Consider the following 23,876-nt stretch of genomic DNA (forward strand, 5'->3'; position numbering starts at 1 on the left):
AATTTCATTTGACTGAGCAAGTGTATGCATAGATCTGAGTAATTGAATATCTGATACTTGTAAATTGCCCTCAGGCATGTAGGTGGGTATATATATATATATATAGAGAGAGAGACAGAGAGAGAGAGAGAAAGAAAAATTATATTTTTGTATTATTTAACAATATTAGCGTTAAACGATATATTTTTTCGATATTTTTGTACTTACCATTATAAGTATACAAAATGATTTGTATCGCAATATCTCTGTGATATATAATATGTCAGTGATACAGTTCAAATTATACAATCGCTTCAGTCGGCGGTTCAAGTGAGGAGCCCAGAGCCATATCAGAGGAGGTGTCAAGCCCACTTGTATCTTGAAAATCCATTTTAAAATTATCCATCATCATCATAAGGGGAGGAAATCACTATCCCCTACCTCACCATCGTCATCTCCTTTTGATTATATACTATGTTCACAGTCAGAGCTGAAAATATAATGGAGCCTCTGCAGGCTAATTTTGTAGCACCTTAAGGAGGACCATATTAAACTACAGCACCTTCTCCTTTGGCTCAGAATATGGAGAAAACCAGAAGCATATATTAGTAGAGAGTTTTTGGGCTGATTGTCTGGCCTAGAGAACTCAGTAGTCATTTCCTGGCTCCACTATGTAAAGCACAGCTTCAAGGAGCTTGGTCTCCCAGAACCTTTCTCCAGCCCGACTGAGCCTTCTAGTTGCTCATCTCAAAAAGTAAAAGAGCTATTATTCAGGGGCAACCAATCCTTACGTATGGCGTGTAGGAGTGATAGGGATGAGGAACAATTCCAACTAAATCCTAGTCAAAGTTTATCACTTGCACTGTATCTCCATGTATTGGTTAAAGAACAGTGCAAATTCTTATTAAATAGATTCTGCCTTAAAACTCTTCACTCTTTTTGATGGCTTGCCCCACCCAAGGTGCATGAATCCAATCACTCCCATCTTGCCCCAGTGATGGCATTACAGCGCAAAGCAGAATGCACTTTACTCTATTTTGCTCCCTTTACATCTTACAAAAGAAACAATTTTTACGTCGAGCACTAAGAACATTTTGGGGTCATGTTTCATGAGCTGACATTTGCACATTTACAATGCTTGATAAGTTTAGACATTGTCATGCTGTGTCAAATTTTAAAATAAGTGTCCTGCAAACCCGTAGTAAATATTGAGAAACTGTATTAATAGTTGAATTTTCTATATCTGTGCAGATCTGTAATCGTGGTGTATTAACTGTTTAGTATATTATATTTTTACACATTTTTTATTATGGTGTATGGTCTTATTGTTTTTGAATGTATATGTATGTACCACTATGTTCTTTAACGATTAACTTTTATGGCTCTATGTAGCCAACTAAAGGTCTTAATTATGATGGCGGTTGGTTGGACTGCCATCGCCATCGCAGTCATAGGAGACCGCCCCACAATAAGTCGGCGGTCCCATCCACCCAATTAGGATGAGACCTCTGTGCAGGCGGTCAAAAGGGCTTTTTTTTACTGCAGCTTGTGCTGCAGCCCAAGAACAGGGCCGCAGCATTAGCCGCAGTAGAAAACAGCAGTTTGTGCACTTCCATGCACCGTGTGCCAGGCACCACATGGTGCCTGGCACATGGTGCATGTATGTGTTGGGAGCACTTACATGTGCCGCCAGTGCCACTTAGCAGTTGGCTACGGGGGACGGGGACACTGCCTGAGGCCCCCAAAGTTCGGTTCTGTCTGCCAGTTCATGGCATTAGGACCGCCATGAAAAGGCAGTCAGAAAGGGGCATCCTAATCCCTAGGGCGGTGCCAGCACAGGCACAGTCTCTATTGAAGAGATAGGAGTCATCTGCCACCCCAACAGGATCATGGATCCCGTCGGAGGCAGTGTTCTTTCCCCCGTCCTATGAGGTCCGAACGCCTGCATCCAAATTTGGAGGTCGGACCGATGGCCTGTATGTCAGTGGCGGTCCCACTGACATCATAATGAGGCCTAAAGGATTTTGATGATGATGATTGTTCTTTAGTAATTTTGTAGTGCAACTTCGGTCCAAATCAGGATGAAATGAGTGAGGTCAGACATTGGGATCGGAATCGGCTCCTCTTCCATTGTTGGTGAAGGGTGTACCAGCATTGGTGAGTGTGAACCTGGTGCAGGTCCAGGCCCTGGAGTAGAGGTCTGTACAGAGTCAATATTTGACCCGGAACAGGTTCTAAGAGGACAGCCACCAAAGGGGAAGGGCGTGATGTTGAAAACCCGATGGGAGGCCCCTACGGATCCTGATGGCCTGAAGGCACAACGGGGAGCTGAAAGAGCACCAAAGATTTATAGCATGGCCTTTGTGATGGTTTCAATTTGCTGTAGCATCACCAATTGCCTGGGAAAGTTGAGGCACACAGGGATCAGCGAAGGACGGGCTTCGTGTTTGGGGTGCCCGGAGAAGACCAACTAACAGTATGACTTCTCCCTCATGCCTTCTCCTTGGACACAGAGTGGCAGGATGGGGTCAGCTCCGACTTTTCTATTTTATGTTTAAATGTAAACCTTGATTTGAACTTAACAGAGAACTTAAGCCGCACGGTAGACCTCTCACAAGAACAGTCCTGGGATCATGACGAGGCTGTGCTTTCATCCTGGAGCAGGATAGGGACTTAGGGAGAGTCTCATCTTCTTATGTTCAATGATATACAGCTTCCTCCTCTGGACTTGTTGCATGACTTTGAGTCGTGCACCAAGACAAACACCAGAGACACACCTTTTGCAGGTCCATGACAGACATCTGTGTTTTTACAATCACAGCATGGTCTGAAGCCTGTCTTTTCAGGGGGGGCATCTTTCCCTACACACAGATTTTGAATGTTTTATAAATTATCATAAGGCTGACACATGTGGGAATGGAGCTTCGGAACTCCCTCGGAAGGGACCTGAAAGGAACTGCCATCAGGGCCCAGGGGTGGCACTTATACGTGGCTCCACTCCATCATGCCAGGTGTGGCACAGAGCCTTTGCAGAGCTGCACTGCGCCCCCTAACAGCAAACAGGAGCAGTGCTGAGAAGGTTTCCAGATCCAGTCTGGCACCGTGGGAGTATTCTAAGTCGAGAAATCTGTGGTTAGAAGTATCACTCAGAATACAGCTTCAGGAAGGCTGGTGACAGTCAGGTGCCTGTTATCTCACACTTCATTGAGCCCATGTTGTGGAGGAGCCGGAGAAGCACACTTAAAACAGAAGCACACTAACCCTGTTCTGAAGGTTGAGACAGTGGATGTATATCCCCTGTCTGGGAGATTTGTTTAAAAGTGGAATCCAAACCCCTCCACTTTGCACCATTGCCAAGTTCCTCTTGACCAATCAAGGGAGTGTTCCACAGAGTACTCGAAGAGTTGCTGTAAACAAAGCTGGAGTCTGCATACAGGCAGTGTCCAAGAGATGAGCGGACACCACCTGAAGTCACCCCTTTCGGTGGGGGCGCAGAGGATCTGATTGAAGAAACCTAGAGGCATGCCCACATAATGAGAGCGGGCAGGACTGTGCCTGACGCCGCAGATAGAAAAACTGTCCAGGAAGGAGATGTTTAGTGGATTTCGTGCATAAGGGCACCCAGAAATATCTGGAAAACTTAAGAGAGAGATCAAGAAGTGGTCGTGCTCAAAAGAGGTACCTGGATCGCTCTGTGCAGTATTTAAGAACTTGCCACTAGCACTGCACTAGAGTGAACTACCAGAGCTGACCTGGCAGCCTGCCATGTGCCGAGTGACTAGTGCTGCCACTGGTGGAACTAACAGGAAAACGAAGTGGCAAAGTTTGGAATCCCATGCTGGCCTGGTGGTTGCAACTGCATTGATACTTGGAGAGGACTTGGCCTTGGAGGCAGCAACTACTGCCAGTTAAAGCAATACTTGAGCTCATGTCTCCATGAGATAGTCACTGCGTCACTGTGACCTGTCTCCTGGTTCCAGAGTCCAGACCAGACCTCCAAGCCCAGGTGCCTATTTCTGAGTCTCTACCTGTGCCAGTTAATGTGTCTCTCCGCCACAGTGTGCTCCCATCCGTTATTCGCAGTTTACATATTTATCTGTCCCAGGATCTATGTCGCTCTTCTTCTGTTTCAATACCTCTCTGCATCTTTTCTTCTATCAGTGTTTGTGTCTCTTTGCCTTGTGTGCAGGGTGCACTGTCCCAGTGGCTCCCTGTCCCAGAGTTTTGGACACATTTTTCTATGGTATGGTAAATTTCTGCATCTCCAAACCTAGGTTGTTGTTTCTGTGTCTCAACGTCCCAGTATCAGTGTCTCCATTTCACAGTATTTTGCCTCTTGTTGACAATGCTTTCCAACCCCCGGTGTCCATGTCTGTGTCTCCTGATCTCAGTCCAGAATCAGTGTTACCTTCCAGCATCTGTGCTAACTTTTCCTATTCGTTATGCTTCCTTAAGCAAGCGCCCACATCATTGCTTCCCTGTAGCAGTGGCTGTCCAGTGTCCTTGTGTTTTTCACAGTGTCTGTATTATATCTCCCTGTCCCAGGTCAGTTTCTCCATGTTTTTCTGTGCTAGTATCCATGCCCATGTATCCGTTTTATTGGTGTTCCGGTCTGTGTCTTAAATGGCTCAGAGTCCTTATTCATTTGGCTTTCCCAATGTCTCTTTCTTTTTTGAACCTTTGTCACCATCTTTCTTTCTTAGTGTCAGTGGGCACGGCTCACTGCCCTGTTGTCCATTCTGGTGCCTTCTTGTCAATGTGCTTGTGTCCACCTCTCCCAAGTCTAATGTCTGTGTATCCTTGCCTCAATGTCTTTGTCCATGGGTTCTTGTCCTAATTGTGTGTTTGTGTCTCCCTAGCACAGTGTTTTATCTATCCCACAAATGTCATCCTACATGTCTGTCTGTATAGTGTTTGTGTGTTGCTGTCAAGGGCTTATGCCCATATTTTTATGGGGGCATGTCTGTGTGACCCTGTCCCAAGTGTCTGTGTCTTCATATCACAAAATCTGCTTCACCCCATCCTATTTCTGTGGCTATGTCCCCACTCCCTGTCTCTGGGTCGGTGTCTTCCTTCCCATGTTCATATCCCCTTGTCTCACTTGGTGTTGATGTCTCAATCTGCAGGTACCATGCCATGTTTCCCTGCTGCAGTGTTGATGTTTGTGGTTTTCTCTAAAGTTTCAACTTTGGGTGCTGTATTTGTATCCTTATGCTTGTTATGTCCAAAAACTCCAATGTACAGAACATTTCTGCAGACAAATCAGAAATATTAATACTGCAATAGAGAAATAGGTGCATGTCTCCCACTCGCCCTGTTTGAATCTGTGGCTTCCCATCCCGGTACCTGAGTGTCCTTTGCTCAGTGTACACATGATGGCGTCCCTGCTTCTGCTTCCTATCCCTGCGTGGCACTTATCCTTCCTTATGCATCTCTCTCCATGTTAAACTTTCATCGGCGTATTTAGCTTTTATTAGCTCTTTATTAAGACATACTCGAACCTGCTCACTGCACACAATGATGGTGACAAATGCATTGCTATAGAACAGTTGTCTCTCGATACAGAGGCCTGATTACAAAGCATTTTTAACTGTCAATAACCTAACCTTCTTGGTAAATAAGGCAGTGTTTGGTGCAAACATCTTTTACTACTATATTATGAAAGCAGATTTTAGAGATGGTAATGTGTGACGAGAATGCTTCTGTGCATTGGTAATGTTCTATTTTGTTGTTGTTTTGCATTGTTTCTGGGCAGATGCATTTCGTACTGCATAGTTGTTATTTTGTTGTACTCTGGCTCTTGTGTTGCGATGTAGTTATGGTGTTGCATTCTGGTTTGGCTGTTTTTTTGTGCCCTGTTATGATTTTGGTATGTTGTTATTTTTCTTCGCTTTATGTTGCTGTGCTGTTCTATTTTTAGGTTTTGTATGCACAGCTCTTGCGCTGTGCTTGTGAAATCTATTGTTTTATTTATTTATTTTTTATTTTAGGAGTTTTATATAGCGCTGGTCATTCCCGAAGGTATCAGAGCGCTTTACAACATTTATCATGAATCGATCGAATACAAAGAAGATAACAGTAATAACAAATTGAATCATGCTGAATCCAGTCCGGAGGGGGACAATAGAGCGAGACAAGAGGTAGGTGAGGTAGACGCCTTCTTCTCAAAGTCACTATGTACATCAGTGGGCAAGATTCTACATTAGGCGACAGCAATCCATTTGGAAAACTTCAGTTGAGGAAAAGGTCCTTGAGATGGGTTTTGAATTTTATAAAGGACGGGTTCGTCCTGAAGTGGACTGGGATGGAGTTCCAGATTTTGGGCGCATTTCCAGAGAAGGAGCGCGATAAGGTTTTTTGTTTGTGGCTTTTCAGAGGAATGAGAAGTAGAGAGTTAGTGCTCCTGAGGTTCCTTGTCTGACCGGCCTTGGTGAGTTTAGAGGCCAGGTAGGCAGGTTTACCCGTGTGCAATGCTTTGTATGTGAGACAGGTAGTTCTGAAGTTGGCACGCATTTCGATAGGGAGCCATTTTAACTCTCTGAGAGCGGGAGAGATGTGTTCGTATTTCTTTACTCCCATGACCATGTTGGCTGCTGCATTTAGAGTTGTTTTGAGGGAAGATAGGTGGAATTTTGCTGAGCCTTTGAGGGTTGCGTTCCCGTAATCCAATCTGGACAACATCAGGGATTGAGTAGCCTGAAGAAGGTGCTCTTTGCGGTGTTCTTGATATGTTTGACCATGTCTAAGTTTGGATCCAAAGTGATTCCCAGTGATTTTCCGGAGTCGGCCGGGGTGAGACTGCATTTGAGGGCATCAATGGTTTTTAGCCAGTCTGTGATTTGGGGGATCTGGTCTTTGTTGGCCATGAGAAGGATTTACGTTTTCTCTTGGTTAAGTTTCAGGTGGTTGAGGGATAGCCAGTGTTGGATTTCTCTTAGAGTGACGTTTAGTCTCTGTCACCAATGGAGAAAGTTTCTAGGTAGATCTGTGTATCGTCTGCATATAGGTGGAAGGGGATTTTGGCTTTTTTGAGTATGGTGGTGAAGGGCTCCATGTAGATGTTGAATAGTGATGGGGAGAGAACTGATCCTTGGGGGACACCCCTGGTTATGGGCAGCAAATCAGACATGCAGTTTTTAATTTTTTAAATATTGTATTTAATATACCTTAAAAAGGACTTCACTTCTTATTGATCCATGTGCTTGCCACTTTACATTTCCTCCTTTTCTATTGGTTAAAGCCTGTTCTCCCTTCTGTGTTTCTTATCAGCTTTACAGGGGACTAACTACTCCTTTTTATATGCGTTGGTGGGTGAACTTCTTCTGTTCGGTTTCATCTGAACACTGTGCATGCACATGTAAAGTGCACTGATCGTTTCCTTCATGTTTATGAGCCTTCTATGTGGGGGTGGCAGCGCTCGACCTATGCATTTGAATCTCATATTGGAGTACTTTAAAGATATTTTCCTCTTCTAGTTGCTGAGCCTGCCGTGGTAGCGCTGTCTGCGCTCTGAGCATGCGCAGTAGTAGCAGTGTTTCTGAGCCTGCACCACTTTCTTGCATCTGTGCTCTGAACATGCACAGTAATAAGCTGTCTGTACCCCATGCGTAAGCAGTGGCCTCACATAGCCATCTGTACAGGTCTATCCCCTTGCATGCTGCCGGAACACTTGATGTTTGTCGGAGGACCACCTGTGACCGGTCCGGGCTTTTCGCAGTCATCTCGCCCTGCACCCTAGAATAGTGCAATCCTTAAACTTCAGATGGGCCATTTAATGAGACGGGTGAGGAAAGGTACACTCCAGCTCATCAGGGAGATGCCTGGAGAAAAGGAGAATCGGGTAAGACAACTCTGCAGGGCGCAGGGACTCCGACCTGGGGATACTTCCCTGATTTCACCCTGCAGGTGGCTCTTATGTTGTTAATTATACTTTCAACTAAAACACACACTACAATGTGTTAATTTGCTTATTGTGTCTTACATATGTTTTGCTTTTTTTTTTTTTTTTTTGTCCTCATATTCAGCCCATTTGGAGCCACCAAGGCATTGGAGCGAGAAGGGAAGAATGACACCGCCTCAGTGCACTGGATTTGTAAACTTTATCAACAGACAAGCTTACCGGTGCATCTCCTTCTCAAACACTAGCCGAAGGCGATATCCACTGAGGGACCCAATTGCTAAGCCAGAGAGGCAATAGCAACTCATCCATCCCCTATATTTAGGAAAGAGGAAATCTGTCTAGGCAGGAAGGGCAATGAAATCATTGGACAGGGGGAAAAAAAAAAAAAAAAACCCCGTCACCACTTCATAAGTTTCCAGAATTCCTGCTTCTTCTTACTTCCTGGTCTTACAAGGTCCATCCTGGATATCCTTAAGAGAGAAGCCTGCCAGTCTAAAAATTCTGGAGGCTTGGGGTCTTTCCATTTAATACAAATCTCTCTTCTTGCTATTAAGATGGCATAAAATAGCAGATGCTTGGGTGGACCAGCCAGATTGGGTATTAACCCAAAGAAAATCAGAGGTAAGTCAAAGGTAATAGATATCCCTAAAGAGCTGGACAGAACTTTCCCCACTTGGTACCAAAAGCTCGATAAAAGAGGGCAAGTCAAAAACATGTGGACGTCTGAAGCCGCTTCTTCACCGCATCTAGCACAGCACACAGGAAGATCTTCTGCGAATTTAGTTAGCCTCTGTGGTGAAAAGTAGGCTCTATGGATCGTGAAGATGTGATTCCTTCTTAACCAAGCAGGTTTTACAATATCCCATAGTGTCTTACACGAATTAAGCCACAGCAGCTCAATATCAACCTGTGGGATGCAGCTATTCCACAGTGAAGTTGGGAGTTTAAAGTCTCCATCGATCTCTGCAAGAATAGTGCGATACCAAAAACCAACCTCTTTTCTAAATGGAGGTTTCTGCGCAGCCTGTGTCTCCAACTGTGTATCCCTACCTAAGATGTAATTGCTTCTAATAGCATGATTTGTGGTGGCCCAGCTAGAGAGTTGGAGAAATTTGAACCTAGAGATAGAACAGCCAGTATTTTCCCGGAGGGCCTCCCAAGGGATCAGTGAGCCCTCCACCAAAAGTTCACCCCACCTCGCTATACCGGCTACCCTCAGTGGTAAGGACAAACTATCCTTTAGGAACTCAGGTGTCCCTGGCGAGTCCCAGATTGGAGCTAGGTTAGAGAAATACCCCATCTTCATTGTGGCTCGCATTTTAACCCAAGTTTTTAACAAACCCCTTAAAACCTTTAATCTAACTTTTTTTTTTAACTTGGGATCTCCATATTTAAATAGAAAGCCATCTTCGGAAAAGCCACTCACTCTTAGCATGGACAGGAACATCAAACCCATACCGCTACTTGTTGGAACCTTTAGTAGCATCCGTGAATGGGCGAATTGGAAGGCCCAAGCATATATTTGCAGGTCTGGGGCTGCTAGGCCGCCCTTCTCTCTACGTCTTCTTATTTTCTTCCAGGCGATCCTGGACCCTCTAGAAGCCCAAATAAAGGTGTTAAGTTCACTCTGTATTTTTGCTAGAGGAGCACTCTCAAAAAATAAGGGGATACAATCAAAAAGAAAAGTAAACCTTGGTAAAATTGACATTTTGATCAGATTAACCCGACCCAACATAGACAAGAGGTAGATTGGCCCAATTTTTCAATAATTTTCTGGTTTCTTTTATAATTAATAGTAAATTGTGAGAGGGAATCTTATCGATTTCATGAAGAACATGGACACCCAGATATCTTATATCAGTTTTTAAGGAAGGAAGGTGGGAGTCTACATACATATTCCAGGCCATAATTTCCGTCTTCAAGGTGTTAATCTTATAGCCTGAAACGGATCCAAATTTCTGGGCTAGTTCGATAACAGCTGGGAACGCCATATTTAAGTTGTCTGTCAGAATAAGGATGTCGTCGGCATATAGTGCCACTTTCCTTTCCCACTCTCCGTATTTAAATGGAGACAGCCTAATGTCATCTCGCAACATCTGTGCAAAGGGTTCAATATATAAATTAAATAGTAAAGGGGAAAGAGGGCATCCCTGACGCGTACCCCTTGTTATCGCAAGAGATTTTGTGAGGGAACCGTTAACCAGGATATTAGCCGATGGATTGCAGTATATAAGAGAGATGACTCGTCTAAATTTATCGCCTAGTTTGAATTTGGCCAAGACCTCCGACATAAACAGCCAATTGACCCTGTCGAAGGCCTTCTCCACGTCCAGTGTCATTCCCGCCAAAGGAACACATGTTTTGCTTTGTTCTCTTTTGCATAAGGCTAGAGGCAAATTGTGCACGGGCCATGAGCTTTGCATTTTGCACCAGTGAAACCTTTACAAATATGGTGTACACGTTTCAAAGCTACCATTTTAGCCACAGCGGGGTTTTTCTCTGCCCTGTGTTTAAGCCTCATTTGTATGTGTGGATTCATGGTAGTTCCACATGGGCCCCATTCTTAGGAGCCAGGTAGTTGGAATAAGCCTTTGAGGTGGTGCCCTGAAATCTGAGGTCACTTTGCATGTGAAAGTACTTGTGATGACGTTAAGCACATGGCAGGCAAAAAAAGGAACAAGGCGGGCGACCACATGGACAGACATCCGTTACAGCTGCAACTAGGGGCAATAGCATACCCTGAATGTGGCGTGCAACCAGTCTTGGTTTTCCAGACAGCAACACTTAATATTCTGGAATTTTAGGCCAATACTTACACAGTGGGAAGCATGCTTAGTTCCACCATTAACTGATATGCCATAACTTGCTAGAAGCCCACCGTGATAACACTGGGCGTGTGTGTACCATTGAGGTGACTTTCAAAGATCTGCCTTGCATGCTTTCAGTTTGAGGTATAAACCATTGATGCTCATGGCTACAGCTGCACGCGGACTTGAGTTACCATTTCAAAAACAAAAATTAAAAGAGATCTGGAAATGTTCTCAGATACTGTGATGTTGAGTAAAAATCCACATTTGTAAAGCGCGAACAATCACCCGTAAGGGTCTCTAGGCGCTGGGGGCCATTGGGAAGTTTAAGCAAGCTATTGCCCAGAGTCACATGGTGCTGGGCTAATCTGCCGCCGGCGATTGCACCGTGGATCGAACCGTGATCCCCATATTCCGGAGTCAGTCGCCCTGGCCACTGCGCCACACCTCTTCCCTTGAGTGACACTGGGTGAATAGAAGTGGGCTTTGTGGTTATCTAAATCAATTCTAATCTTAATAATCAAAAACTCCCCACCTTTCATGAAGCATTTTTCACATAGGTTCTAGGTTTAGAAAAGCAAACATGACCCCAAAAGGTGTGATCTGTTAAACTTGCCAAAAGTCGTTGACGTTATTATGATGGTCTGAGAGCGATAGAGGAGGAATGTGGTCTGTTGGGCTGATTAGTTTTTCAAAAGGATCATAACACGGTGGTGTACGTGTGGGGAGGAAACGCTTTCTAATGTCAACTAGTCCTGCAAGCAGACTCTGTGTTTTCAGAGACTTACGTCTTGGCTGGTCTTGCTAGATTTACCTCATTTCCTGTGTTGGGCAACTTTTCGTATTCTGGCTACAATGTAGAACTGAAGTTTTTTAACATACTTTTGTTTCTTGCTAGGGTAAATGTGTCACATATTTGAATTGAAAAGTGTGGTTTGTTATTTTGAGTTTAACTTTGGTATTATCACTGAATGTACAAATTAATGGAATCGAATGGGTGATCTAAAACAACATGTAATTTATTCTAAATTCAATTGCCAACATGGTTTAGAAAAAGAAACTAAAACTGAATGAAATTGGCAACCTTCTTTTGAAAAAGAGAAATAAACAAATTATTTCAGGCCACTAGCGTCATGACCAGTGCAATTCCTACTATCCACCAAGTACCATGTACCCTCATTTCCATACCTATGAACTCGTGTTAAACAGATCTTGAAATAGGCTGTAAATAGTCCCCCTGAAGAGTCCCTGGTGCTCTTATCCAGCTTGTTGACTCTCAGCACCCCCAGAATAACAGTAGCATGCCACCCTGCACTCACTCAGCATGTTGCATATAAATTCGCTCAGAAAGGAGCAGTATTTTATTATGCTCTAAAATTCAGTATGGTGACTATGATTTCTCCAAGAAAGCAGCAGCATTATTTTGTGTACTTATGTTCAGCTTGTTGCCTACGCGGTACCCTAGAGAGCAACAGCATATTATTGTGCACTCAATTTCAGCATGTTGCCTATGGCTTCTTCGAGGAAGTGACTGCAGTACTCTGTGTACTTGTCAGCAGCCTGTTGCCTATGAATGTATCGTAACATTGCGCACGCATGTACAGCGTGTTGTTCCTGAGCACTCCCAGAAAACTTCAGCGGGCCTTTGTGCCCTCGTTTTCAGCTTGTTGTCTCTGAGCGCTCTCAGAATCCCACAGCGGGCCATTGCGTACTTGTGGTGAGCTTATTGTCTACTCTCTGTCCTATATAGAAGCAACATTACATTGTATATAGCCATTCATCATGTTGTCTATGAACACCTCTACACAACAGCAGCATTGTTTTATGCACTCGTGGTCAGCATCTTGCTGATTAAGGCCATAACATTTATTAATTTGTATTGTGAAGCCTCTATAAATGTGTTTTGGAAAGTGGTAACCACCAGATTTTGTGAGTGTAAGCCTATCCAAAGGAGTTCCATCTTTCACATGAAGACTCTTCCCCTAACCATCTAATGCTCTTCTGCCATAGTTCTCACCTAACCACTAAATCTATCTTCGGCAGCTTGTCCAGTAGAGACTGAAACTGGATGAGTTATTTTTACTCATCTCCTGTGGTCTAAAGATACACAGCTTTGTGCCTACCATTGACAAGGCAGAAATAGTATTCATTGGGTGTATCACTCTAGCTTGTTCCTAGAGCTAGACAGAGAATATTCTATGAAAACTAAGTAAGGAAGGCAGTGGCATAACAAAACCATAGGGGGCTCCCTTGCAAGGCACAGAGAAGGGGCCCCCTCATACAATCAACTTGCCAACCATGATGTTCAAGTACCTCAAACCTGCAACCCATACCAGCTATATCACCAGGAGTGTTAGTGCACATTCCTTTGGTGACCAAGCTATACCTGTCTGAACGGCCCTAACTAGGGCAAACCCGGTCCCTGTTTGTGCTCTGTTTCAGAGAGGACCTGGTTTGGCAGTTCTGGTTGACTGTTCCCTCTGGAGCAGGATCAGGACTGATTTGCATACAGCTGGGCCTAAACTGAGGTAGCCTGGTATGCACAGTAATGATGAACTGGGATGCGACTAGAGTAATTACTAGTGGTTGAGATTAATTCACTCATTCCGCCCATCATTTTATTACACAATGTAGCGCTTTACAAAAGGGTCTTCAATTAGTTATTTTGTGAGGGATGTGCAGATATAAGTGAAGTCCATTAAACAATGAATGATGCCCAAAGTATCACCCTCAGTACCATCACCCCATGATTAAAAATACCTATTTTCTTTCTTTTCAGTTGCAGTTATGCATAACACTTTTTCACAGAACAAAAGTCCACATGGAGCAGTGTACCTCATGCGCCACTGGTAAAGGAATACTGTTCTATAAATGTCGAGTTGCCTAGTAGCTGCAGGGCCCAGGAAACCTCCCAGCTTTCCCATTCATCACACTGGGCAGTATTACACCCAGTACCAGGGTTCCCCTATCTGACAAAATGAATAGTACTGAGAATATACATTGCCATACAAGCTATCACATTGTCTTAGTGTGCACATCATGTAAGCAATGACAGAAGAACAAATTTGAATGACTTTCCTCCACACACACAGCATAGCTACAAAGAGTATCTAAACTTCCCACTGCCATCCATATGTACACTAAAAAAGTATTGTCAAAGCCAATATATCTCATTTAGAATGCCAGAGACGAGCTATTGGCTTTGCCCGTTCTTGTTTATAAATCACTGTTTAAAAAAAGAAATGTTAAAAAAAAAACAACATTTTCAAATACTGGAGGAAAAGCAAACTCATACCTTTGGCTATGTCAAAACTGAGCACTGTATTCAATCTTTTCATTTTTTATAAACATTGTGGTTTATTTTTCAAATACTATTCTCACTGGAAATTCTAAACATATTTATATGGACTTTTGCTCTTGATACACCTTAAAAAAGAACACTGAGGACTAGTTGCAGGTACTTAAAAGGACATGACAGCTGTGGTTCAGAAAGTGTCCATCTTTAAAGGAAAAAAGTTTCCCAAGCCTAATTTACTTTCCACATGACTCCTAACTGGAACAAATTCTCAGGCCAATTGGTGTTATGCAGCAGCCCCGTGAGATGATTTATGAGGATATTGAAGAAGCCACATCTCTAGCAGAAATGGAGTGCAGCACCCTTCACCTCCACCGTGTAATAAATGCAACTTGTTGAGAATACAGAGGCTGCAACTACACCACCTTCACAAAGCTTTTAGTCAAATAATGGGGAGTAGCTGTTGCTGTGCTTTTACAGAGCAAATGGGAAAGGAGAGGTGGAGTAACACGGAGAGCGTGGTTGGAAGACATGTGTGGGATACAGCATGAACACACATGCACTTCCATGTGGTGCTCAGAGAAAAAAAGTAGCTCCTTGATGTAAAGCTTTGGAAGGATACAAATCCTCTCAATAAAAAAGATTGTAAAGAATGATTGTAAAGAAGCAATGGTCCACGGGAGGGAGAATCACAAAAGGAGGAAGGAATGCATAAGAAGCAAATATATTAGATTGACAAGAAAGCTAAACAATGATCAGCAGTGGGCCTACTGTAAGTGTTGGCATTCTCCACAACAGGTCTGTCGACAACAGTGGGCCCTGCATAAAAGTGTGACATGACTTTCATGAGAGGAGATAGCCACATTTTCACAACTTGGCTACCTTTCTAAAATTTCTGCCTTACTTCTCAAAGTACACCTAAACTGTTTTTATTATCTTTACCTTTCAGGTTGCTAGTCTCTATATTCTGGTGGGACCTGAAGCACACACTTATAATAACTCAAGAGTAGCATTATTTGGTGTAGTGTACAGATCCTAGTTTATACATATAGGACAGTAAGTGAGACTGACTGAGAATAAGAGTGCATGAGTGAGAAAGAGGGAAAGGCAGTGCGAGAGAGAGTGAAGGAGTGAGAGAGAGTTTGATTGAGATTAAGAGTGAGTGAGTGAATGTAAGTGAGCATAATTAACTGTGTTTCTGAGTATGTGACACATGTGAGTCTGAAGGTACTTTTTGGCTTAAGAGACACCTATTCAAAATGCTGGTGGATTAGATGCTATTGTTGGCATATAGCACACCCATGGCAAAACCTAGAGATGGCAAACTGGGTGTAATTCTTGGAATAAGGGAAACCCATAGTAAAATGTTAGTGCTGAAATATTGGAAACAATTATTGGCATAAGGGAGACCTGCAGCTAAAAGGTGCACTTGCACGTGGGAGGTAATTCTTAGTATAATGTGTATCTGAGGCAAAATGTTGGCACTGGCACACTAGAGGTAATTTGTGGCATATGCAAAATACTGATACTGCTTACTGGACATACTTCTTGCCATAAGGGGGCTTCCAAGGCAACATGCTAGTACACTAGTGCCAAAATGCTGGCACAGGCAAACCAAAGGTAATTCTTGGCATATGAGACATGTGTGGCAAAATGTTGGCACTAACATACTGGAGATAATTTCTGTCATTAGGGTGGTCAACCATGACATACGGGGAGGCCGGCTACCATGGAAAAAATGCTTGTCTTAACATATTAATGGCAACTTTCAAAATATTGGTCACTGGTGGTATATGGATGAAGTCAACTGCAAAATTCTGAAACTTGCATTTTGTGTGTAATTCTTGGCATGACCTATGGAATTCCTCCAGTGCTGGTTGGTCCTGAAATACTGGAGGTAATTTTTGTCAAATGGGTCACCCATCGTAGATGGATTTAGTCAAATGGAAACCAGCCTATTGTATGTAATTCTATGCATACGGGGGCACCTGAGGCATATGTGGGGAATCCTTGATATAATCCTACCCTTTGATAATGTGGATAATTATTAGCATAAGTGAGTACTCACTGCACGTTTAAAAAAACATGCAAGAAAGAAAAACCGAAGGCATGCCTCATTGTAAATGATCATAATTGTTCAGTACAGGTCTCCCTCATACAACAGAAACTGCACAGGAAGCAAAGAGAATTATAAGCTTCCACTACAAAACAGATGCAGTACAAAAAGAAAGGAGCAATGCAAGCCTCCCTCACAAACAAAGAAAAGTACAACCAAGGATGGAAGGAGGAGGACAAGCCTTGGTCACAAAATTGATGCAACCTGAGAAGCAAGGAGCAGGAGAACCACCCATCATAAAGAAGATGCATCATGGGATGCATGGGCAGGACAAATCCTTCCTCACAAAACATGATGGCATAAGCAACAGCTGCACTTAAAATGTGATGTAGCAAGCATCAGTGCAAGCCCTTCCATAACAGAGACAGAGTGGCCAGCAGCTGGGCACAATTGTACACATTGGTATAGGGCTACTCAAGGGGCTGTGAACCAAGAGCAAATTAGAGACATTGAGGCAACCCAGCCCAGCTATGGCCATGTAAGCCTCTCTCACGAAAAGAGGTGATTGATATCAGCAATTGCACACCAGCCGAATGAAACATGTGGAGCATGGGCAACAGTGAAGGATTAGTGTGCACAGATGCAAAGTGGAGTTCATATACATGACATCTCCAGCAAGCGGAGGATTTTTAGTGGTATTATTTGGCATTTTTGTAACCCACATTCTATCCATAAATGAAAGTGAAAACAATGATTTCTAATCCCACAGTCTCACTCTTAGAAAGTTAAAAAAAAAAACTACAAGTCCCACAATGCCTAATTATGATGGCTAAAAAGCGAGCACTGGATTCTTAAGACAAGGGGGGAATCAATTGACAGCTATGTGTGTGTGTACATATACTACTCCCCGGTGTCATGTGCTAATCTTGAAATTGGATGAGTAAACTGCAACACCCTCCATACTTATAGTCAATGTTGCATTGGTGCATTGGAAGATGTACTTTAAAACAAATGCTTAAGATGAATGTCTGGCCCTGTTTCTCGGTGAGCAGGTCTAAGTGGTTTTCAGGCCTAATGGAAAGATCTAACATGTATTTGTTAAAGAATATTTATTCTAACATTGTTTGCAGTTAGCATCATAATGTGAGCCGGACCTACCCTTTTAATGCAGTAGTCATGCAAAGTTGTTATTGTGTCTTTTAAATTAGGACGCAAAAGCACTTACCGAAGTTGTCATAATCTGAATATGCAGGTCATCTAGGAACTGGAAGTGAACTTCATTAGGCTCTACCAGTCCCTCTCCATGAGGCCAGGGAAAGCCTCCCAGAGGTCCCTGCACAGCCGGGATGAGCGGTGCACTTGACTCTGTGCCCTGTGGCAGCATGCCAGTAGACTTTCTTCAAAGATTTCTAGCATCTTAAGGGCAACAATGCTGCTTTCAGGGACTCCACCCGAGTGCTTTCCCCCAGGAGGCACAATTATCAATCAAGGGTGAAGACAAGAGGCCTCCAGATTTACAACTGTTGGGAGGCTCCAATGCCGCTTCCGGTCCGTGGCCCTGTTCAGTTCCTGAGAGGCCTCACAGTACAAACGGCAATAATGTTGCAAGTTTCAGCTCGGTGGAAAAGAGGCTTCCACGAGCTGTTCTTTTTGAAGCATTCGCACGCAAGAGGGGCCCCCCTTGAATAGTGAAGCCTGGGGGCCCCCCCGCGCCGCGGGGGCTGCGGGGCCCTGTGTTACGCCCCTAAAGGAAGGAGCATATCCCTGGAAATTTTCAATCAGGTTTGAAAGGTCTCTACTCAATCTCTTTACGTCATGTGGGGGTTGGATCACTGCACTATTATAAGTGCAACAAAAACAGCAGACACTTCTGATCCATAGACACCAATAACATAATTTGCTGCCACTAGGAAGCATTTACAAGAAACACCTGGAACAAAAAGGATTTTCTGAGTAGAATTTAATTGTATATCTGCATACCCATATGCCAGCAGAAGAAATTTGTAATGTTCCAATTAAATGACTGCTGGACTTTGGTCCCGGTCTGTTGGAATGCAGGAAGTTCAGCTTAAAATAATTCGCTCTGTCCACCGGACCGAAATTGATGACCGTTTTGTAATAAAATGTTTCATCTTGCTTGTGCTCCCCGACCGCCACTGACTGCTGTATTAGCCGTCTTGCATTTCTCGTCGTGTTGTTTTCTGGAGTGGGACACTTTTTTCCCTATGTAAACAAGAATGGCCCATGCTGTGCCAAAGGAAATATTGCTTTTTCACAGTGTGAGAGAAGGACGAAAAAATAGGCCATGTGAGTCCAGAGGTTTAACAATTAACCACAATCAAACCCTCTTAGCAGTTTCAGAGGTACCGAGAAGTGCCTGCACCATCATCCCTTTTATCAAGAACGGATGCTGTTCTGGACTGAATCTGAGTAGCTCTGTCTGGAGCAAAGAATGATGTGCTCCACTGTTGGTAACCTGCTCATCGCATGATCCTTTCTTCTCACAAGTTTACCCAGTATTGCTAAAGCTTCCTCTTCAAGAAGCCCAGTGTTCCTCTGGTTTTCTGCTATCACTGCCATAGCGCTGTAATATTTTCATTATAAGGAAGTGAATATCGCTGCTGCTGACAGGCGCATCGAACCTTGGTCTGTTTCTCTGACATGTTGTCATGACATTCTTAAGGATTGGGGTTTGGACGTTTAATCGTCAACTTACATCCCTTGGTTGCTTTTCATGAAAGAGTGCCATTGATGTGTTAATTCTGTGCCCTGCATAGGCAGGAGGGCAGGGACATTATTATGACAGTGACATGCAGCTGGATTCATTTGTTTCTAGAGCATTTCTATGAAAGCTCTGGCTATATCCGATGTGCGCCCAAAGTGTGCTCACTGCCGTCGAGGTGATGCAGGCGAGAGTGCTTTGGGCATTAGTGCAGCATTAGTGCTATATCCGATGAGCGCCCAAAGTGTGCTCACTGCCGTCGAGGTGATGCAGGCGAGAGTGCTTTGGGCATTAGTGCAGCATTAGTGCTATATCCGATGAGCGCCCAAAGTGTGCTCACTGCCGTCGAGATGATGCGGGCGAGAGTGCTTAGGGCATTAGTGCAGCATTAGTGCTATATCCGATGAGCGCCCAAAGTGTGCTCACTGCCGTCGAGGTGATGCAGGCGAGGGTGCTTTGGGCATTAGTGCAGCATTAGTGCTATATCCGATGTGCGCCCAAAGTGTGCTCACTGCCGTCGAGGTGATGCGGGCGAGAGTGCTTTGGGCATTAGTGCAGCATTAGTGCTATATCCGATGAGCGCCCAAAGTGTGCTCACTGCCGTCGAGGTGATGCAGGCGAGGGTGCTTTGGGCATTAGTGCAGCATTAGTGCTATATCCGATGTGCGCCCAAAGTGTGCTCACTGCCGTCGAAATGATGCGGGCGAGGGTGCTTTGGGCATTAGTGCAGCATTAGTGCTATATCCGATGAGCGCCCAAAGTGTGCTCACTGCCGTCGAGGTGATGCAGGCGAGGGTGCTTTGGGCATTAGTGCAGCATTAGTGCTATATCCGATGTGCGCCCAAAGTGTGCTCACTGCCGTCGAGATGATGCGGGCGAGGGTGCTTTGGGCATTAGTGCAGCATTAGTGCTATATCCGATGAGCGCCCAAAGTGTGCTCACTGCCGTCGAGGTGATGCAGGCGAGGGTGCTTTGGGCATTAGTGCAGCATTAGTGCTATATCCGATGTGCGCCCAAAGTGTGCTCACTGCCGTCGAGATGATGCGGGCGAGGGTGCTTTGGGCATTAGTGCAGCATTAGTGCTATATCCGATGAGCGCCCAAAGTGTGCTCACTGCCGTCGAGGTGATGCAGGCGAGAGTGCTTTGGGCATTAGTGCAGCATTAGTGCTATATCCGATGAGCGCCCAAAGTGTGCTCACTGCCGTCGAGATGATGCGGGCGAGAGTGCTTTGGGCATTAGTGCAGCATTAGTGCTATATCCGATGAGCGCCCAAAGTGTGCTCACTGCCGTCGAGGTGATGCAGGCGAGGGTGCTTTGGGCATTAGTGCAGCATTAGTGCTATATCCGATGTGCGCCCGAAGTGTGCTCACTGCCGTCGAGATGATGCGGGCGAGGGTGCTTTGGGCATTAGTGCAGCATTAGTGCTATATCCGATGAGCGCCCAAAGTGTGCTCACTGCCGTCGAGATGATGCAGGCGAGGGTGCTTTGGGCATTAGTGCAGCATTAGTGCTATATCCGATGAGCGCCCAAAGTGTGCTCACAGCCGTCGAGATGATGCAGGCGAGAGTGCTTTGGGCATTAGTGCAGCATTAGTGCTATATCCGATGAGCGCCCAAAGTGTGCTCACTGCCGTCGAGGTGATGCAGGCGAGGGTGCTTTGGGCATTAGTTCAGCACTTCACGGGTGGAATCAGCATCACATTTTACACTGTTAATGCATGTTTTCATTTAGCCACATGGGTCAGCAGACACACATCGTGACATTTTATATGTCATCTATACCAATCATTCTTAATAAAGTGATTCCCTACGTGCATTGCTGCACCTTGACTAAACTCAACAGGACGTGCACTGGATTCAAGTGTGTTGCTAGTTTAAGGCTTCCATGAGACGCCACCATATAGGATAATGTTTTAAAAACGGAATACTTTTGTTGGGTGCATGTTTTTCGTCCGTCCAATGTCTTTGAATGTCTTTGTGTAAGCACGCATTTTAGGTTTTGCCTGCCCATCGCTTGCGCTGTGCTTGTTTGGCTTTTCCTCACCCTTTACCTAATCTCCCCATATCTGCACCAATTTCAAACATACTTGTCTGGGGGAAGGTTTTTCTTTTCTTTCTCCTCTGCCCTTTACCTAATCTCACCAGTTTATAGTACCACCAGTAACAGCACAATATATTTTCTTTCTCAATAAACAAGTCATAACACTTTCACGGAGTTTCAGTAACTTATATTGCACACCTGCTCACCAAGCTATAACTTACAACAAAAAAGCAGCGTATTATTAATCACATAGGTGAAACCTAAAGCATTTACCAATGCTTGTTTACTTTAGAGACGTCAACAAATACAGATGCATGCCCAGTCAAAAGCGACACATGCCTCTAGACCCCCAGTGACAAACATTCACCGTCGTCTAAGGTGGTAAAGCACTGCTGCTCCAGCCCAAAACAGTGCCTGAGATCTGTCTCAAGTTAGCATGTTCAGTGCTCATTTGACGTGATTCAGCTGATGGAGCTAAATCCTCTAATCGAGCTTCAAATGTCTGCCTCTAAAACAAAGGTAGTTCAAAAAAGGGGTGGGGGGGAGTGATTCTATTAAGTACCAAAGAGGCTGGAATCAGTTCAGACAAAGCAATGAATATATGCCTCTTGGACCATCAATAGTGTGTTCATTTGGTTCCTCAGGGAATCTAATCTCACCTGCAGGTAAGTTTCAATTAATGAACTTCATTTAACACAATTTAGTTTAGTGCACAGCGGTTAGAGCCATCATACATTCACTGGTTATAGAAAACCAAAACATGACATTCAGTTTATCAAAAGAAATATATTTTTTCTTTTTCTTTTTGTTAGTTTACATTTTCTTTACAAAACAACTTTATACAAACATATAAAATACTTTTTTCAGACAATTTACATAAGACTCTATAAACAGTGACAGGACAAAATGACATGCATTACATGAATTACATGAAACTTCATCTAGTTACTTTTTAGAGTCCTACTGTATTTGTAAAGTATCGGGTTTTATTAGTTTATATATCCTCGATAGTGTGAGCATTCCTGGGTCCAATGTGATGAGGTCAGGGAGAACCTGTCAAATATCCAGTTCACCCTGACCGCAAGTAATGAGAAAATCAATTTTCTCTTCCTCATGGTACGACACGAAGAAGGCAGCATCTACACGAAACTGTATACAAAAAAGACAGACAGAAACACACTCCTACATTTTTCCAATTTACATCAACGCAATCTGAAAGAAAACCTTCCCCTTCACGAAATTATTGAGAATTAGGCGCAGTTGCACAGGAAAGGAAGACTACTTCAAAAATGCGAAAATACTACTTGAAAAACTGGTAGAGAGAAATTACCCACGAAAATTGACCAAACATGCGATGAAAAGGGCCTGGTACATTCCAAGAGAGGTACTTTTAATTCCAAAAGAAAGAACGAAAGAAACACCATTGGTCTGCGTGAAAACATTTTCCGGACTAACAAACGAAATAAAAAAGATTGTAAAAAAGAAAGAATTTCGTTGCACGCCAAATGCGATGCAGCACGCGCAACGAAATTCATTTTATTCATTTATATGTTTACTTACCTCTATTCTGCCGTAATCCGTAGTTTACTACCCCCCACCCTGCCCCTACCCCGCCCCACGTCAGCACCCGGCAGCACTCCCACCACGGGCCGCTACTGTGTACAAGGCAATCCACTAAATAAGAGCCAAGCAAATGAGAGTGATAATAATGCCAACCAATGGTAAGCAATGAGTGGGTTTTAAACCCACTATAAAATCTGGTAAACTGACGATAGGCCTTTTTAATCTGGCACCTAGTGCTGTCTGTTGGGCTCCTCCTAAAAACGGCAAAAAAAAAAACTTTAGCAGATTTCGAAGTCACATTAGGTATGCCTTCATTCGGTGCCTTTTGCTTCAATTCTGAAACTCCATTCAACTGTTTTCCAAATATTCAACATTAATGATGTTGTAAATCAAATAGGCAAAGGGTGCGTAATATGAATTACCTCCTCGTCTCTCCCTCGCTTCCATTCCTTACGCATTGAGGCATCCCTGCCTCACCAGACACCCATACCACGTGATTTATCAAGCCGGACTATAAGTAGCCCCCACCCCCTCAAACCTCCTGTTTTCTTCTTGTCTCACCTGTTGAGACGCACGTACCACGCGCTGGCTGTTTGCGGTGCTGCGGTCTTCTTCTTCTGGATTTCTTCGTTTGGATTCTTCGTGGGTGGTCCTCTCCCTCGTTGTTCTCTGCCTGCGGGGCCTGGCGGTGCTGGCCTGGGCAGCGCGATGCCTTCCCTCGCCGTGTCTGGAGTAGCAGTGCGCTCTTGGCGGTGGAGCGGGCGGGGTCCGGCTGACGGAGTCAACGGTCCTGTGTGGCTGGGGCTGTCTTTCCGGGTTGGAGGCCGGAAAGGGATGCGGCAGCGGTGGGGACGGCAGGGATCCTCAGCTGGCTATTTCTGGTCCTGATTACAGTAAGGGCCTCTTGTGAGGCCGTTTTTTTTTTATCCTTTGTTGTGGGTTTGGTGCTTGGGTTATGTTTATTAATCCGCTTGAAAGTGCAAGAAGAGTGAATCCTTCTGCTGGTGTGAGCACTGTTACAACAGCAAATAAATTGCTATCAACCAATCATTAGCGCGCTCTGAATTTTTCTGGACCAAAAAATTACAATCTCTACAACCACTGGGGATGAACGATCAAATTGAATACAGCTGTTTTCTGTAAAGCTTATTGATTTTCATGATTTTTATAGTATGGTGGCGATTCAATTTTATTATTATTTTTTATGTCTTTCATGTATCTGTTTTTGCACACTGCACTAGAGTGTTACTATTTATTTAGATTGCATCAAAATACATATTTAGCAGGCTGTTGCTTGTTTGCGGTCAATTTCCATTTCCTCCTGTATTTGTTTCTTTGTATTGCAGCTTTTTGCTATTCTGGTTCTCGAAATAGTTCACCATCCGAAATAGAGTATTTTTTCTATATCTATTGTTCACTTTCACCTTTAAGCGCACCGTCTTCGATTTCCATGATCAGGTACCACGATCCGTTTTCTATTTTCCCAGTTAGTTTAAATGAACACGTTGCTT

General features: G+C 44.0%; 1 protein-coding gene across 6 annotated transcripts in view; it reads right to left on the minus strand.

The window, feature by feature from the left end:
- Positions 1-23,876, minus strand: part of LOC146782613 (beta-galactoside alpha-2,6-sialyltransferase 1-like) — a 471,648-nt gene that overhangs the window by 143,541 nt on the left and 304,231 nt on the right. The window lies entirely within an intron of this gene.

The sequence above is a fragment of the Triturus cristatus genome, chromosome 12 (genome assembly GCF_964204655.1).
Source record: "Triturus cristatus chromosome 12, aTriCri1.1, whole genome shotgun sequence".
In the NCBI taxonomy this organism is placed as follows: Eukaryota; Metazoa; Chordata; class Amphibia; order Caudata; family Salamandridae; genus Triturus; species Triturus cristatus.